At 32.7% G+C, this 6,887-nt stretch overlaps 1 non-coding gene across 1 annotated transcript; it reads right to left on the reverse strand.

Annotated features, from left to right (window-relative positions):
• Nucleotides 1-6,462: 6,462 nt before the first annotated feature.
• On the reverse strand, nucleotides 6,463-6,673 carry LOC116666675. Its single transcript, XR_004323589.1, has one exon. It is a non-coding gene; the product is annotated as a small nucleolar RNA U3 (small nucleolar RNA).
• Nucleotides 6,674-6,887: the final 214 nt, after the last annotated feature.

The following is a 6,887-nucleotide window of genomic DNA, read 5'->3' on the forward strand; positions in this document are numbered from 1 at the left end:
CTATCTCTCATGTCAAATGGGATTAGGGTTTGGCCTTATCATCTTAATTTTCTTCTATACTTTCTTCATTGCATCATTTTATTGTTCATAAAAATAGATGATAAAATTCCTTCGATTATCTTTTCATTAATACTTATTTTCTGGATATAAAATTTAAATAATAAATTATAGAAAATGCACAAAAATTTTGAAGATTATAAATTTATCTATAGTTCTAACATGAGGAGATAACCATTGTTAACATTTGATTTAATTCAGAACCACAATGAATACTTTTATGTGTAGATATCTGATGGCACCTATGGATATTCCAAAGATGAACTCTGCAGTGAGACTACTGCATGAAAGAAAATGTTCCTTTAGAAGACTCCATCCATCCTCCCAAATTACTTTTCAGAGAGATTGTACCACCTACTAGCAGTGTGTGAGGGTGCTCACGTCTCTCAACCTTGCCAACCAAAGCACTGAATATTATAATTCCAACAGTTTTAGCAGATAAAATACACTATATCATTGATTCAAATGTTTATTTCTTTCACTGCTAGTGAGATGAAACCTTTTCTTATGGGCAGTATGTTTTTCTTTTGTATATGACCTCTTCATTTTTCTTTTGGGTATGCTAAAGTTTTTATTTTATATTTGTGATTAGTCTTTATAAATTAAAGACACTAACGTTTTGTTACATTTACTCAGTTCTTCATAATTAAGTAATTTGGTTTTATTGATTATCAATCATATAATCATTCAACAAATATTCATTTATGGCCATCTGTGTTTATAGCTAAAATGTAGAAGGGTTAAAATTGAACTCAAAATGCATTTCCCTTTACACTTTACCAAAATTCTCAACAAAATGCTATGAGAGCACTAAAAATAAAGATTGATATTAATTGTGTGTGTCTGTCCCTGTCCACTTGACACTTGAAGTAATTCAATGGAGAACAGAGTTTTGAAAGGTAGAGATAGGGTGGAAGGGAAAAGGAAGTTGAAAGAAAAGAATAAACAAAACCAGGTGGGTTTAAAATAGATGATCTATTTAGGAAACACACAGCCCAAACATGAATGCAATATTGGATGCACAGAAGAATAAAAATAACTATATAAAGGAAGCTAAGCTGAGAAAATATTTGGAACAATTTGAATAAAGTTTAAATGGTGTTTGTACCTTTACTAGGCAGAGATTATTTTGTAACACTCATGCTTTTAAGTAAATAATTAAGTAAACACGAACGAAGGGTGACCTGTGCTTTAAAAAACAGTTAAGTCTGGATTAGAAGATGGGAGCTCCTGGAGACATCAGTAGCTTAGGTTTCCACTGTGATATTTCAGATTAGATATTTTAGATTTACAGAAGTAGAAATAACAGGATGCGGTTCCTGATGGGGTGGGCAGATGAAGGAGTGGGGGAAGTCGTCACTGCAACATCCAAGTTTCTGAAGCCAGTTGGCTGTGAGAATGGTGATTTCATCACTTGGAAGAGAATACAAGAAGATGGAGAGGGGGAGGTGCTCTGCTTTGCTGTTAACTCTTGGGACATTCCCCACTGGTAATCAATTTTGCTGCTATCTATTTAAAAGTCGCTAGAGTCCAAATGGCTTTTCCCAAAAGAATATTCTCTTTTAGAATTTGGGAAAAAAATGAAAACAAATAAATTGCAAATTTCTCAAGTAATGATTTTTTTATCCTTAAGGTCATATAAATGACATATTTACAAGCAATGTAATCAATTAAAAAAATCATAATGTCCAAATAAATACCTTTTGCAAGGGCTCTCAGGTAAACCTTTAAACTGATTTGATTACATGATTCCATCCATCACTGGAGCAGAGAAATGTAATCACTCTTTTCATGTATGTATGAATAAAGATAAAGTTGTTTTGTTTTTTATCTAAATTTCACTTCTGTTATCTATCATTCTACTTAAACCATAGTTGATTCTGTGGTAACTGGGAAGACTGCAGGATACTTATATAGATTTTTTTTCAATGCTGAAAAAGAATTTGTGTTTTACTTTAAAAGAGAAACTCTCACCTGTTTTTTTAGATCTGCTTCTCCAAACCTAGCATAACGTGTACACATATGAACTCTGTTTACAAAGAAAATGCACAGGAATGAATTTTGTGCATAAATAATTTAAAAGATCATCTAAAACTTAATATATCTCATTGCTCCATTTATTTGCTTCTACAGAGTGAATGCATTTTAGAAAACCAGAAATGTGGCATAATATTGGAGACACCAGATGTTTACATCTATATAGGCAAAAATCCACAAACTTTTTGTAGGACAGAAAAGCTATTTATGCTGCAGCTGATTCTTATAAGGTATGCTAGAAAAATTTGAAAGTTTTGGGGAAGGTGTTGCATAGCACAAGCAAGCAGTCTTCTATTTGATTTGATTCGATTCCTCTGAGCATAATATGAAATACTGTGCCTTAGAGTGCCTAGAACAGGGTTTGACAGAGTATGTATTAAAATGGATCGGCTTATTTTTCCTTCCTCTCAATTACTTTAATGTTTTAGTTATCTTTCCATAAAATTCATTATCCTTTAGGTTTATTTAAACCATCATTTTTATGCAAGCTTGGAAAACATTTTAATATAATAATTTATTTTTAAACTCGAACTCTTACTAGCTTTTCTGTTCTTGTAGCCCTTGGTATGAAAAGCAGACACAAATTTGGACTTGTCTAGCTGTTTTTCATCTTTGTTGGCTCCAAGTCAATTAAAAGTGCTCAAAGCTTCCTAGGGCCCCAAGCAGCAATAATCCAGTTCTTACTTTAATCCAATTTCAATGACTTTCCCTGCAGTTGACAGTAATACAGCCCTCATGATGACCAATTAGGTATTCCACATAAAAATCGCAGCTGCTTCAGCGGAGAAAATGATTACTGTAACATCTGGTAGTGTACTGATAAGGCTATCAAACAGGAAGCTAAATCTTGAAAATCAGCTGCTCTTTACTCCAGCTTCTCTGACTCTCATAGAATTATTAATTCTAGGACATACACAGGATGAGTCAGCTTCAAGCAAAGTAGAAAAAAAAATCAAGCTGCACAATAGTTTAAGTGGATCTACAAGTCAGGCAAGACATAATTCAAACATGAAATAAACTTTTCACACTACCCGAAGAATATTACATTAGTCAGAAATTTATAGGATCATGATATTGCATACTTTCCTTGTAATGCATTGTTCAACATTATATATGAATTGATGTTTAATATGTGCTTCAAGAGTGGTGATAAAGATATCATCAAAATAAGTGGTATATCTATCTTAATATAGTGATACATAAACATATATTCAAGTGGTGTTTTATCTTCATGGGAGGAGATTTATACTTTAGATACAAGGCAAGGCCATACAAAAAGAACAAAGTTAGAGTCCCTACATTATATTATGCAAGAAAAAAATGGATATATTAATGTGCTAAGTGTAAAGACGTGAAAAATTCTATAAGACAATGCAATAATTATTTATGTTCATGGAGACAGAAGGTGTTTCTAAACAAGGCAAATAAAGCATGTAACAAAAATTTTGGAAAGGTAAATTAAAATGTTTAAACTTCTTGTAAGATAATAAAAACTCAGAGGATACTTGAAAAACCAATAAAATGTGTAATACATTTATATTACAGATGGTTAGTATCTTGATTGAAAATTAAATTGCTAGAAATCATACAAAATAACAATCCATAGTGAAAGGCTATGTACAAACAACTTACAAACAGTAAAATACAAACAGCCAATGATCATATGAAAAGCAGCTCATTCTGAGAGATAATCAAGAAGTTTCTAGTTATCGAGATTTATAGAGATAGATAAACGATATATGGATAGATAGATTTCTCATTAAGCTGGCAAATTTTTTAAAATAGAATTAAACTTAAGGGTTTATGTCATTGTGGTAAGATGGGTAGTTTCCTACAAAGCCCATGATATTAAAAATTTTTCAGTCTCTTTGTAACAAATTTGATAGTGTTCAATGAAATTAAAATGAAAATATTCAGTAACTCAGCAATTTTATTTCTTAGCATTGTCCACAGGGAATACTCACACTTGTATTAAAGGAGGGATGTACAGCGTCCTTTAAAATTGTAAACAACTTAGATGTCTCTAAAATAGTAGGTAGATTTATAGCTATGCAGATTTTATGGCAATATCCCCCGGATATATTGTCAAACTTAAAAAAAAAATCACAGAATTATATGTATGGTATGTCATTTATGTTTACAAATACACACAGAAATACTAAATATTTTCTATTAGAGCATATGTGTGTGTGTGTAGAGGCAAAAAAAAAATCTGGAGTATGATAACTAGTCTAATAACTACCAGACAATGAGAGAAATGGAGTAGAAAGTAGGGGGAGTCAAGGACTGGGGGACTGGGTGTTGGTCAACAGGGTTATTGGTTTTAGTTGTAAAGATTTAGTTTGTATAAGGACAATGCATCTGTTTATGCAATATCACATATTTTGCAAAACATTTAAAAATACAACGCAGAAATTTGAATCAGATCTGAGACATCTAATAACTGAAATTACAGAGGAAAGGGAAACAATATTAACTACACAGGGAAGGATGAGGAAAGAAGGAAAGAAAGAAGGAAGGAAGGGAGAAAGAAAGAAAGAGAAAGAAAGAATGAAATTAGAACATTTTCTAACACCATATACAAAAATAAACTCAAAATAGTTTAAAGACCTAAATGTAAGACCAGATACTATAAAACTCCTAGAGGAAAACATAGGCAAAACACTCTCTGACATAAATTGCAGAAAAAAATATTTTGATCCATCTCCTACAGTAAGGGAATAAAAACAAAAATAAACAAATTGGACCTAATTAAATTTAAAAGCTTTTGCACATTTGACCATAAACCAAATGAAAAGACAACCTACAGAATGGGAGAAAATATTTTCAAATGATGTGACCAACAAGGGATTAATTTCCAAAATATATAAATAGCTCATACAGCTCAATATCAAAATAACAAACAACTCAATCAAAAAAAAAAAAAAAATGGGCAGAAGATCTAAATAGACAATTCTCCAGAGGAGACATATAGATGGCCAACAAGCACATGGAAAGATGCTCAAGATCACTAATTACTAGAGAAATGGAAATCAAAACTACAATGAGGTATCACCCTACACTGGTCGGAATGGCCAGACTATAAATAATAGATAAAAAGTCTACAACTAATAAATGCTGGAGAAGGTGTGGAGAAAAAGGAACCCTTCTACACTGTTGATGGGAATGTAAATTGGTGCAGCCACTGTTGATAACAGTATGAAGATTCTTTAAAACACAAAAAAATAGTTACCATATGATCCAGCAATCCCACTCTTTGGCATTTATCTGGAGAAAACTATAATTCCAAAAGATACACCCACCCCAATGTTCACAGCAGTACTGTTTACAATAGCCAAGACATGGGAAAAACTTAAATGCCCATCCATAGACAGATGAATGGTTAAAGAAGATGTGGAATATATACAATGGAATATTACTCAGCCATAAAAAATGAATAAAATAATGTCATTTGCAGCAACATGGATGAATTATATTAATTGAAATAAGTCAGACATAGAAAGGCAAATATCATATGAAATCACTGATATGTGGAAATCTAGAAAAAGAATACACAAATGAACATATTTAGAAGACAAATAGTCTCAGACATAGAAAACAAATTTATGCTTATCGAAGAGGAAAGGGAGGGGAGAGATAAACTCAGAGTTTGGGATTAGTATATATGAAATAGATAACCAACAAGGGTCTACACTATATTCAATATCTTGTAATAACCTACAATGGAAAAGAATCTGGAAAAGGATATATTATGTGTGCGTGTGTGTGTGTGTGTATACACACCTGAAACATTGAAAATCAACTCTTCCTCAAAAAAAAGGTAAAATTGCATTTAGCTGAAGAAACATAATTAAAAGGAAAATATCATAGCACAAAAGAAAAAAGAACAAACCATCTTAAAACAAGATATATCAGAAGTATATTTAAAGTTACTTTAAATCCATTCTGTTTGTAATTTACTATCCTACTGCTTGTAAGGAAAACTTGTCAAATACTTGAATAGCAAAGCCCAAACATGTACGTAATTTCAGAAGCATATTTGAAGCCTAACTTGTTCAGGATAAGTGGCAATACCACAGAGATCCTACACTGGAAACCCAATGCAGGATAGCTAGCTACCTAAAGACTCATTGAAGAAAAGAGAAAACAAAAGCAAAAACGAAAACAAAAGCAATAACAAAAACAAAACAAAATAAAACAAAACAAAACACCCTCTCATGCCAGGGATGGAGAAAAAGACTTTTAAAAATAACATAAGACCTCCAAAAAACTACCAGCTGGAGACCACACAAAAAAACCCTCAAATAGAATGAAGTCAAATAACTTCCCTCAACAATCCCGTTACTGTTTGTACTGGTAAAGTCAGAAACCACTCAGGCGGTGTTTTCTCTCTCTTCCTCTCCCAAAGGAAGAGAAGAACGATCAAAGGCAAATGGCAATTGCAGAAGCAACGTGGAGAACCTGCTTCAACATCAGAAAAGAACACTGCGCCTCCTCATCGTGGTTTTGGATGCTTTACACGATCAGAAAAACTTCTCCAGTAACAAACTACAGTAAAGATCCCTACAAGTAGAGGCTTGGCCCTGACCCAGCAGCCTCTGCTGGCTCCGCGGTAGCAGGGCACTTTTCACTGCTGGCAAGATAATTTCTCCCATTTCTGGTTCTACTAGAAAAAGGGGGAAAGCACATTTGCACATACAGTCTTTCATATGCCATAACTTATCAACTCATTTCAACCGGAAATGTAATTTAACAATTTTTAAAACGGCCACAATTCATTAACACAATACTGA

This window comes from Camelus ferus, chromosome 1, assembly GCF_009834535.1.
Source record: "Camelus ferus isolate YT-003-E chromosome 1, BCGSAC_Cfer_1.0, whole genome shotgun sequence".
Lineage (NCBI taxonomy): Eukaryota > Metazoa > Chordata > Mammalia > Artiodactyla > Camelidae > Camelus > Camelus ferus.